The sequence below is a fragment of the Salmo trutta genome, chromosome 3 (genome assembly GCF_901001165.1).
Source record: "Salmo trutta chromosome 3, fSalTru1.1, whole genome shotgun sequence".
Taxonomy (NCBI): Eukaryota; Metazoa; Chordata; class Actinopteri; order Salmoniformes; family Salmonidae; genus Salmo; species Salmo trutta.
The window spans coordinates 10,050,929-10,063,428 of record NC_042959.1 but is presented as its reverse complement, the minus strand read 5'-3'; the positions used below and the strand labels follow the sequence as shown (position 1 = coordinate 10,063,428).

The 12,500-nt window shown below is 44.8% G+C and overlaps 1 pseudogene; it reads right to left on the bottom strand.

The window, feature by feature from the left end:
- The window catches only part of LOC115167935 (uncharacterized), a 78,945-nt pseudogene that overhangs the window by 14,755 nt on the left and 51,690 nt on the right, over positions 1 to 12,500 (bottom strand).

Sequence of the window (12,500 nt, the reverse complement as noted above, 5' to 3'; positions counted from 1 at the left end):
GTTGCCCTCCTACGGCCTCCTCCACGTCTCCTGATGTATTGGCCTGTCTCCTGGTAGCGCCTCCATGCTCTGGACACTACGCTGACAGACACAGCAAACCTTCTTGCCACAGCTCGCATTGATGTGCCATCCTGGATGAGCTGCACTACCTGAGCCACTTGTGTGGGTTGTAGACTCCGTCTCATGCTACCACTAGAGTGAAAGCACCGTCAGCATTCAAAAGTGACCAAAACATCAGCCAGGAAGCATAGGAACTGAGAAGTGGTCTGTGGTCCCCACCTGCAGAACCACTCCTTTATTGGGGGTGTCTTGCTAATTGCCTATAATTTCCACCTGTTGTCTATTCCATTTGCACAACAGCATGTGAAATGTATTGTCAATCAGTGTTGCTTCCTAAGAGGACAGTTTGATTTCACAGAAGTGTGATTGACTTGGAGTTACATTGTGTTGTTTAAGTGTTCCCTTTATTTTTTGGAGCAGTGCAACTTTCACAGGAGGTTGGTGGCACCTTAGTTGGGGAGGACGGGCTTGTGGTAATGGCTGGAGCGGAATGGCTGGAATGGTATATAATAATTCCATTAGCCCAGTTCCAGCCATTATTATGAGCCGTCCTCCTCTCAGCAGACAATCTACAGTTGAAGTCGAAAGTTTACATACACCTTAGCCAAATACATTTAAACTCAGTTTTTCACAATTCCTGACATTTAATCTTAGTAAAAATACCCTGTCTTAGGTCAGTTAGGATCACCACTTTATTTTAAAAATGTGAAATAATAGTAGAGAGAACAATTTATTTCAGCTTATATTTCTTTCATCACATTCCCAGTAGGTCAGAAGTTTACATACACTCAATTAGTATTTGGTAGCATTGCCTTTAAATTCTTTAACTTGGCTCACATGTTTCGGGTAGCCTTCCACAAGCTTCCAACAATAATTTGGGTGAATTTTGGCCCATTCCTCCTGACAGAGCTGGTGTAACTGAGTCAGGTTTGTAGGCCTCCTTGCTCACACACGCTTTTTCAGTTCTGCCAACAAATTTTCTATAGGATAGAGGTCAGGGCTTTGTGATGGCCACTCCAATACCTTGACTTTGTTGTCCTTAAGCCATTTTGTCACAACTTTGGAAGTATGCTTGGGGTCATTGTCCATTTGGAAGACCCATTTGTGACCAAGCTTTAACTTCCTGACTGATGTCTTGAGATGTTGCTTCAATATATCCACATAATTTTCCTTCCTCATCTTGCCATCTACTTTGTGAAGTGCACCAGTCCCTCCTGCAGCAAATCACCCCAACAACATGATGCTGCCACCCCTGTGCTTCACGGTTGGGATGGTGTTCTTCGGCTTGCAAGCCTCCCCTTTTTCCTCCAAACATAACAATGGACATTATGGCCAAACAGTTATATTTTTGTTTCATCAGACCAGAGGACATTTCTCCAAAAAGTACGATCTTTGTCCCCATGTGCAGTTGCAAACCATAGTCTGGCTTTTTTATGCCGGTTTTGGAGCAGTGGCTTCTTCCTTGCTGAGCGGCCTTTCAGGTTATGTCGATATAGGACTCGTTTTACTGTGGATATAGATACTTTTGTACCTGTTTCTTCCAGCATCTTCACAAGGTCCTTTGCTGTTGTTCTGGGATTGATTTGCACTTTTCGCATCAAAATACGTTCATCTCTAGGAGACAGAACGCGTCTCTTTCCTGAGTGGTGTGACGGCTGCGTGGTCCCATGGTGTTTATACATGCGTACTATTGTTTGTACAGATGAACGTGGTACCTTCAGTCATTTGGAAATTGCTCCCAAGGATGAACCAGACTTGTGGAGGTCTCCAATTTTATTTCTGAGGTCTTGGCTGATTTCTTTTGATTTTCCCATGATGTCAAGCAAAGAGGGACTGAGTTTGAAGGTAGGCCTTGAAATACATCCACAGGTACACTTCCAAGTGTACAACACTTTGAGATATCAGCTGATCTACGAAGGGCTATATAAAATTTGATTACTAAGATTAAATGTCAGCAATTGTGAAAAACTGAGTTTAAATGTATTTGGCTAAGGTGTATGTAAACTTCCGACTTCAAATGTACATGTACTCTGTCTCTCTGACCAATAGAATTACGTACTGTACTGAGGTTGTGTGGAGGTTATGGGAACGTTAGATGTGCGTTGGTTGATTGACTGGGTAATGTTTGGGAGACGTTGCGTCGGCAGACTGAGCGGTGGGTGGTGGGGGGGTATGGCTGGATGGTTGATTGACGTCAGCAGACTGAGCGGTGGGTGGTGGGGGGGGGAATGGCTGGATGGTTGATTGATGATGTTGGGGAAACGCACCTTAGACGTAGTGTTTTGGAACCGAGCAGTTGCTATGGGGTTGATATAGAAAAGCTGTTTTGTTTGGGGTTGAGGAGGGTGGGATTCGACCTTAGAGAGAAAGAATGACAGAAACACACCAGTTCACTCAATGCCTGGATCGACTCAATGGATGGAGAGGTAGTGGTGGTGGGGAGAAATCGGTTCAGCCCCTGGACATGGAGTCGTCAGGGTTGGGATGGCCATTGGGGAGTCTGGAGAAAGCCTTGACTTGGTAATGTATGGAGCCTTTACTCAGTTAAGTAGGAAGTGTTTACTAGAGTTTGTCCTCTTTAGCTGTAGTGTATGTAGCCTTTACCAGGTAATGTATGAAGCTAACAGGACGTGTACTGTGAAGCTAACAGGAAGTGTACTGTGAAGCTAACAGGAAGTGTACTGTGAAGCTAACAGGAAGTGTACTGTGAAGCTAACAGGAAGTGTACTGTGCTGGCTTGGATATCATACTGGTCTTTTTAGCAAGGTTCCAGCAACTAAAGTAGATGGGTTACCAGGCCAGCCCAGTATAGCTTGGCTTGGCTTGGCTTTTCCCTACAGATGTAGGATCTTAATTTGATCACCATGTTGCAGGAGAACTTAAAACTTAAATGTAAAACTTTCTGTCGTGATTTTCCCCCAAAACTTATCAATCCCTTAATTATATATCCAATAATTATAATCCACATAACAATTCACATTTCCTGTTGCTGCAGGATTCTTTTCCACCAGGTAGCAAACTAGCTCAAATCAAGATCCTACAAGGGTATAGTGTGAATCGGGGTACTCAGGAGACTAGGGTGACGTGAGGTATCACTAACTCACCCGTACGAAGCTGGCGGGGAACCACCCCTCCTCCTCGTCGATCTGACCCCACCACCAGTCCTTATTGGACGCGTCCAGCACCTTGATGACATCACCGGCCTTAAACGCCAACTCTCGGTCGGCCATGGTCACATGGTCCCATACTGCCTCAGCGCTGACGATAGATCCTCCACTTATCAACTGGAGACAAGGAACAAGGGAAGAGAGGGAGGGAGAGTGAGAAAGAGAGAGGGGGGGAGGAGAGAGTGAGTGTGACAGGGAGAGAGAGAGAGAGAGAGAGAGAGAGAGAGAGAGAGAGACAGACAGACAGACAGACAGACAGACAGACAGACAGACAGACAGACAGACAGACAGACAGACAGATTATTCTCAATTCCACTGACACAAACATACACACAATATCATCAAGCTACATTTTATTGAACCGCAATGAGACTAAATTGAATTAACCTCTGTGTTCGAGGCTATTAGGTAATTATCAGAAGCTTACAGCCAAGTGAAATACCATTAGCAACGATGTCATGTCAGCCACCTTAGGGAGGTACTGCTCACCAGAAAAGAGAACATGCTGAGGCATAAATCGCTAAAAATCACTATTGTATGAAAGTGTGGGTATTTAGTCAGTTTAGTCATAATTCCGTGCTCACACCCCCATCTAATCGTATGTGAGTGAGTCCCTTGTGCTTCAAACCCACATAGAGTAATGCATGTTAATACCAGCAACCAGAGCTAAAGTCATTAGCATCTCATCATCGCTAACACAACAACACCCAAGACACAATACAGAAGGTAGGTAGGTGACCCCACCAGTGTCAGTGGAGGCTCTGCGACTGACTGATGATAAAATTACAGAATCATTACAACAGTGTTAATGTAATATAAACATCAAGGACCAACGATTGCGTCAGCGTTTCCGTTAGGAAAATGTGGCGCACGGACATTTGACCGGCAGCATTTTAATTTACCAGACATTCTAGAAATGTACCGGACCCATATGGATTGGATGCATAACCTGATTAGAGAGGTCACCCACGCTGCTCAGAATGACAGAAATCACATTTAGATGATGGGAATTCATCTGAACAGAACATGCAATGACTTGCGTCCTTCTTACTGAATTCTGATGCGCACTTTGAAGATATTACAATAACTGTCCACGTTTACTTTTCCTCAGCCAACAAGACGAGTAACGAACAGCAATACCACTACCCACAGGGCACCCATTGGTTGAATCAACATCGTTTCCACATCATTTGATTGAAATTACGTTGAACCAACGTGGAATAGACGTTTACTTGACATCTACTAAAGGTTACCTATTCTATTGGTCAATTTAAATCAAACTTTATTTGTCACTTGCGTCGAATACAACAAGTCAAGACTTTACCATGAAATGCTTACTTACAAGCCCTTAAAAAACAGTTCAAGAAGAGTTAAGAAAATATTTACCAAGTAGACTAAAATAAAAAGTAATAATAAAAAGTAACACAATAAGAATAACGAGGTTATATACAGGGGGCACCGGTACCGAGTCAGTGTCCGGGGGTACAGGCTAGTTGAGGTAATCTGTCCATGTAGGTTGGGGTGAAGTGACTATACATAGATAATGACTAGCGAGTAGCAGCACTGTACAAAAGGGGGAGGGGGTCCATTTCTTAATTTTTTTTTTACAAAAATTCACCTTTATTTAACCAGGTAGGCCAGTTGAGAACAAGTTCTCATTTACAACTGCGACCTGGCCAAGATAAAGCAAAGCACTGCAGCAAAAACAACAACACAGAGCTACACATAACCCAAACATACAGTCAATAACACAATATAAAAATCTATATACAGTGTGTGCAAATGGCGTGAGGAGGTAAGGCAATAAATAGGCCATAGTAGCAAAGTAATTACAATTTAGCAAATTAACACTAGATGTGCAGATGATGATGTGCAAGTAGAAATACTGGTGTACAAAAGAGCAAAAAAGTAAATAAAAACAATATGGGGATGAGGTAGGTACAATGTAAATGTAAATTGTCCAGCGGCGATTTTATTAATTGTTCAGCAGTCTTATGGCTTGGGTAGAAGCTGTTGAGGAGCCTTTTGGTTCTTGGCTTGGTGCTCCGGTACCGCTTGCCGTGCGGTAGCAGAGAAAACAGTCTATAACTTGGGTTACTGGAGTCTCTGACAATTTTATGGGCTTTCCTCTGACACTGCCTATTATATAGGTCCTGGAAGGCAGGAGGCTTGGTCCCAGTGATGTACTGGGCCGTACACACTACCCTCTGTAGCACCTTACGGTCAGATGCCAAGCAGTTGCCATACCAGGCGGTGATGCAACCGGTCAGGATGCTCTCGATGGTGCAGCTGTAGAACATTTTGAGGATCTGGGGACCCATGACAAATCTTTTCAATCTCCTGAGGGGGGAAAGGATTTGTCGTGCCCTCTTCATGACTGTCTTGATACATTTTGACCATGATAGTTCGTTGGTGATGTAGACACCAAGGAACTTGAAACTCTCGACCCGCTCCGCTACAGCTTTTCGTTCAATGCTAGAAAGAAATATCCTATTCCAAACACTCTGGGACAGTTGTGGGATGATTGATCCCAAATTCATACAACCAGTAGGCCTAGGACACATGCATATATTTTTTTTAAACAATGAGGCTGATGCAACAAATCAGAACATTTAGCTTCAAATGTTGATGAACTGTTATCTCTTCACATTACAAGCGCAGCGATGCGCACACGGCAGTAGGCTACGCAAATGTTTGTTCCATAATGCAAATAGTGGGAAAACACTGTTGCCAAAAGCATACCATACATGTTAGTGGTTTCATGTGACAGAGATGAAAATATCCGTTCGAAATTTTGAAAGAAGGGAGATCTAAAGATGCAACGACTAGAATGGGTTGCTAATAGGACTAGGCTTGAAGTTTGGCTGCTGGACAATGAAAGAAAGTTGATTTGAAAACCAATAGAACATGAGAGAAATAGGCTACTATTTTCAATGGCATTTGGTCTTTATAAAATCATTTTGACTATAGGCTACTTTGAAGCAAGGTAAAACATGCCTCATAATATGAAGTAAAACATTCAGGTTTCAAACAATTAAGCATACTGCCTCCAGCTCATTGCAAGATAGTGACGCGCTGAAGTCTGCCAACTGTTGCCTATTGAATGGTGAATGGGAAGCCATCTTCAGAAATAAAAATCCAAACTGTTTTTAACACGTGATTGCATTTAGAATTGTTTACGAAATGATTGGGCTTATAAAAACACGTTTGACTCAGCAGATATTCCACTCAAATATAAGCTCTGTATCTGTATGGGTAAGATAGGCCACACAACGACTAACGAAAATACACACGCAGAAATGTTATTCCATTATATTATGCAAATCAACCTATAGACCGATAAGCATGACTTGTCAAATGTATTTCTATCGACTGCTATTTCCATCAGTGAATATGCTAAAAAGCCTAATTTTGCAATGGAGTTTCTTTCCTTCTCCCGGACAATTAGCCAGCGGCAATTTTATGTATTTTTTTATTGTCCAAAACCCAGCTATTAGCGGCTAACGGAAACCCTGGTGTGTGTTTGTGGGGGCGGATAGTGGTGTGTGTGTGTGTGTGTGTGTGTGTGTGTGTGTGTCCTTCTTATTCAAGGAGCAGAGAAGACTGAGATGACATCATTAGTCTGTGCTGAGTGGGAGCCACCACACCCACACGCACGCACGCACGCACGCACGCACGCACGCACACACACACACACACACACACACACACACACACACACACACACACAGTTCAACTCTGCCTCCACGCTGCGATCGCTCAGGGAGAAGAGCCAATCAAAGAAGAGAAGATAGCAGAGGGATCATGGGTAGCGACAGACAGCTGTGCCTGGAGGGATGGAACCTGGACGGAACCTGATTATAATGTCTGGCTAGTATGGATGAGGTGACAAACAAGGACACTCTAGGAAACATCAGAAACCTCAGGAGGTTCAAGGTCACACACTCTAATAATAGATCAATGGTTGCCTCCCAAACTGCACCCTCTAAAGGCCAATAGGGCTCTGGTCATGTTCCACTTGTCTAGAGCCACATATAGAGAGTCTGGCCATTCATTCAGCTTTCAACCACAAAGCATTAGAATGGTTCACTACAAATAATGGTTATGGCCCTATGGCTTGTATATAGAATTCAGTACAACAGAAAAATGACTCAGTCAGGAGCGTGTTGGCTCAGTCAGGAGTGTGTTGGCTCAGCCAGGAGTGTGTTGGCTCAGTCAGGAGCGTATTGGCTCAGCCAGGAGTGTGTTGGCTCAGCCAGGAGTGTGTTGGCTCAGCCAGCAGCGTGTTGGCTCAGTCAGGAGTGTGTTGGCTCAGTCAGGAGTGTGTTGGCTCAGCCAGCAGTGTGTTGGCTCAGCCAGGAGTGTGTTGGCTCAGCCAGCAGCGTATTGGCTCAGCCAGGAGTGTGTTGGCTCAGCCAGGAGTGTGTTGGCTCAGCCAGGAGTGTGTTGGCTCAGCCAGCAGCGTATTGGCTCAGCCAGGAGTGTGTTGGCTCAGTCAGGAGTGTGTTGGCTCAGTCAGGAGCGTATTGGCTCAGCCAGGAGTGTGTTGGCTCAGCCAGGAGCATGTTGGCTCAGCCAGGAGCGTGTTGGCTCAGTCAGGAGTGTGTTGGCTCAGCCAGGAGTGTGTTGGCTCAGTCAGGAGTGTGTTGGCTCAGCCAGGAGTGTGTTGGCTCAGCCAGGAGCGTCTTGGCTCTTCTGTTCATGATGTTCTGTTTTTGAGTTCCCATTTGACATGTGTTTCCATTGCGGTTTCAACCAAAAGCATTATAACTCTACGGCAGACATGTTAGTTGCCTCTAGGGAATATTGACCAATCACAATCAGTCTGTAGGGTGACAGGGAGCTAAGGCTCTCCTGACCTCTAACCTCAAGACATCAGCAGAGACAGTGAAGATTAACCCCGACCCCCATCCCCCTACCCCATACCTCCTACCCCCATACCCCCTACCTTCTACCCCCTACCCCCATTCCTCCTACCGCCTACCCCTACCTCATATGCCCTACCCCCATACCCCATACTTCCTACCCCCTACCCCCATAGCCCTACCCCATACCTCCTACCCCCATACCCCCTACCTTCTCTCCCCTACCCCATACCTCCTACCCCCATACCCCCTACCTCATATGCCCTACCCCCATACCGCCTACCTCCTACCCCCTACCGGCTACCCCTACCCCCTACCTCATACGCCCTACCCCCATACCCCATACTTCCTACCCCCTACCTCATACCCCCACACTCCCTACCCCATAGCCCCTAACCATTACCCCCTACCCCATACACCCTCCCCCCAACTCACACGCCCTACCCTGACCCCCATACCTCCTACCCTCTACCACCTACCTCCTACCTCCTACGACCTACCCCCATACCTCCTACCTCCTACGCCCACCCCCATACCTCCTACCCCCTACCTCTTACCCCCTACCTCCTACCTCATATCTCTTATCTCCTACCCCCTAACACATACCTCCTACCCCCTACCTCCTACATCCTACCCCCTACCCCTTACCTCCTACACCATACCTCCTACCTCCTACACCCTACCCCATACTCCCTACCTCCTACCCTCTACCTATACCTCCTACCCACTACCCCATACCTCCTAGATCCTACCCCATACCTCCTACCTCCTACCCCATACTCCATACCTCCTACCTCCTACCCCCATACCCTTTGGGCGCTATTGTAGATCTGAAGGGATTGGATAGTAGATCTGAAAGGATTGGATAGTAGATCTGAAGGGATTGGATAGGAATGTGGTGGGAATTCCTACACAGGTGCCAAGAGGGATCCATATTGAACAATTCAAAGCATATGCCATATTTTACAGAATCCTTTCCACCGCTAAGCCACCTCCAAAGGACCCACCTGTGAGGGCGAGGATCCTCAAAAACAGCATTCCTATTGGGAGTAAGCCTCGCTCCCCTCCCCCCTACTGGATAACATGCTTTCTCCATGGTCCCTCTACAACAGTACTCAACCCCATTGACTAATAATAAAACCTCCACTCTCTATATAGATACCATACTAGAGTATTTCACCCCATTCACTATGCTTACAACATTCCTCTAATGTGATATTACAACACTGTAGCTACATTCCTCTAATGTGATATTACAACACTGTAGCTATATTCCTCTAATGTGATATTACAACACTGTAGCTATATTCCTGTAATGTGATATTACAACACTGTAGCTATATTCCTGTAATGTGATATTACAACACTGTAGCTATATTCCTGTAATGTGATATTACAACACTGTAGCTATATTCCTGTGATGTGATATTACAACACTGTAGCTATATACCTGTAATGTGATATTACAACACTGTAGCTATATTCCTGTAATGTGATATTACAACACTGTAGCTATATTCCTGTAATGTGATATTACAACACTGTAGCTATATTCCTGTAATGTGATATTACAACACTGTAGCTATATTCCTGTAATGTGATATTACAACACTGTAGCTATATTCCTGTAATGTGATATTACAACACTGTAGCTATATTCCTGTAATGTGATATTACAACACTGTAGCTATATTCCTGTAATGTGTGGTTATATATCCAGCTAGAACTAAAACCAGTCCCTGTTTATTCCTCTTATCATCTCTCTAATGTGTGATTATATATCCAGCTAGAACTAAAACCAGTCCCTGTTTATTCCTCTTATCATCTCTCTAATGTGTGATTATATATCCAGCCAGAACTAAAACCAGTCCCTGTTTATTCCTCTCTTCATCCCTCCATCCCCTCCCCAGGATAACGAGGTCAGTTCTCCCCCTCTCTGATACATCAGTGTTTTCCTCTAAATTAAACGCATTGCATAACCAATCTCTCTCCCATTTGCCTCTCTCTCTCTTTTCCCCCGGTCTCCCTCTCTCTGTCTCTCTCTTTCTTTCCCAGCAGGGGCTGCCTTTCGATGATCAAAGGAAACCTGCTTACCATGCAGCCAGGAGATCTGACGTCCAACCAACAACCATAGAAATAGAATCCATAGATAAGATTAATTTAAGTCAACGATGGGTTAGAGGTTCCAAGCCCGTTCTATTCATTATATTTCTATGCCAATAACATCCTCTTGCTCCCAAACTTGTTTATCTAGCTGGATCAGTCTACTGTATAGAGACAGTCCTCTCTCCTACACCTCTGGAACTATCAGTCTACTGTATAGAGACAGTCCTCTCTCCTACACCTCTGGAAGTATCAGTCTACTGTATAGCGACAGTCCTCTCTCCTGTACCTCTGGAACTATCAGTCTACTGTATAGAGACAGTCCTCTCTCCTACACCTCTGGAACTATCAGTCTACTGTATAGAGACAGTCCTCTCTCCTACACCTCTGGAACTATCAGTCTACTGTATAGAGACAGTCCTCTCTCCTACACCTCTGGAACTATCAGTCTACTGTATAGAGACAGTCCTCTCTCCTACACCTCTGGAACTATCAGTCTACTGTATAGAGACAGTCCTCTCTCCTACACCTCTGGAACTATCAGTCTACTGTATAGAGACAGTCCTCTCTCCTACACCTCTGGAAGTATCAGTCTACTGTATAGAGACAGTCCTCTCTCCTACACCTCTGGAACTATCAGTCTACTGTATAGAGACAGTCCTCTCTCCTACACCTCTGGAACTATCAGTCTACTGTATAGAGACAGTCCTCTCTCCTACACCTCTGGAACTATCAGTCTACTGTATAGAGACAGTCCTCTCTCCTGTACCTCTGGAACTATCAGTCTACTGTATAGAGACAGTCCTCTCTCCTACACCTCTGGAACTATCAGTCTACTGTATAGAGACAGTCCTCTCTCCTACACCTCTGGAACTATCAGTCTACTGTATAGAGACAGTCCTCTCTCTTACACCTCTGGAACTATCAGTCTACTGTATAGATACAGTCCTCTCTCTTACACCTCTGGAACTATCAGTCTACTGTATAGAGACAGTCCTCTCTCCTACACCTCTGGAAGTATCAGTCTACTGTATAGAGACAGTCCTCTCTCCTGTACCTCTGGAACTATCAGTCTACTGTATAGAGACAGTCCTCTCTCCTACACCTCTGGAACTATCAGTCTACTGTAGAGAGACAGTCCTCTCTCCTACACCTCTGGAACTATCAGTCTACTGTATAGAGACAGTCCTCTCTCCTACACCTCTGGAACTATCAGTCTACTGTATAGAGACAGTCCTCTCTCCTACACCTCTGGAACTATCAGTCTACTGTATAGATACAGTCCTCTCTCTTACACCTCTGGAACTATCAGTCTACTGTATAGAGACAGTCCTCTCTCCTACACCTCTGGAACTATCAGTCTACTGTATAGAGACAGTCCTCTCTCCTGTACCTCTGGAACTATCAGTCTACTGTATAGAGACAGTCCTCTCTCCTGTACCTCTGGAACTATCAGTCTACTGTATAGATACAGTCCTCTCTCTTACACCTCTGGAACTATCAGTCTACTGTATAGAGACAGTCCTCTCTCCTACACCTCTGGAACTATCAGTCTACTGTATAGAGACAGTCCTCTCTCCTGTACCTCTGGAACTATCAGTCTACTGTATAGAGACAGTCCTCTCTCCTACACCTCTGGAACTATCAGTCTACTGTATAGAGACAGTCCTCTCTCCTACACCTCTGGAACTATCAGTCTACTGTATAGAGACAGTCCTCTCTCCTACACCTCTGGAACTATCAGTCTACTGTATAGAGACAGTCCTCTCTCCTACACCTCTGGAACTATCAGTCTACTGTATAGATACAGTCCTCTCTCTTACACCTCTGGAACTATCAGTCTACTGTATAGAGACAGCCCTCTCTCCTACACCTCTGGAACTATCAGTCTACTGTATAGAGACAGTCCTCTCTCCTACACCTCTGGAACTATCAGTCTACTGTATAGAGACAGTCCTCTCTCCTACACCTCTGGAACTATCAGTCTACTGTATAGAGACAGTCCTCTCTCTTACACCTCTGGAACTATCAGTCTACTGTATAGAGACAGTCCTCTCTCCTACACCTCTGGAACTATCAGTCTACTGTATAGAGACAGTCCTCTCTCCTACACCTCTGGAACTATCAGTCTACTGTATAGATACAGTCCTCTCTCCTACACCTCTGGAACTATCAGTCTACTGTATAGAGACAGTCCTCTCTCTTACACCTCTGGAACTATCAGTCTACTGTATAGAGACAGTCCTCTCTCCTACACCTCTGGAACTATCAGTCTACTGTATAGAGACAGTCCTCTCTCCTGTAC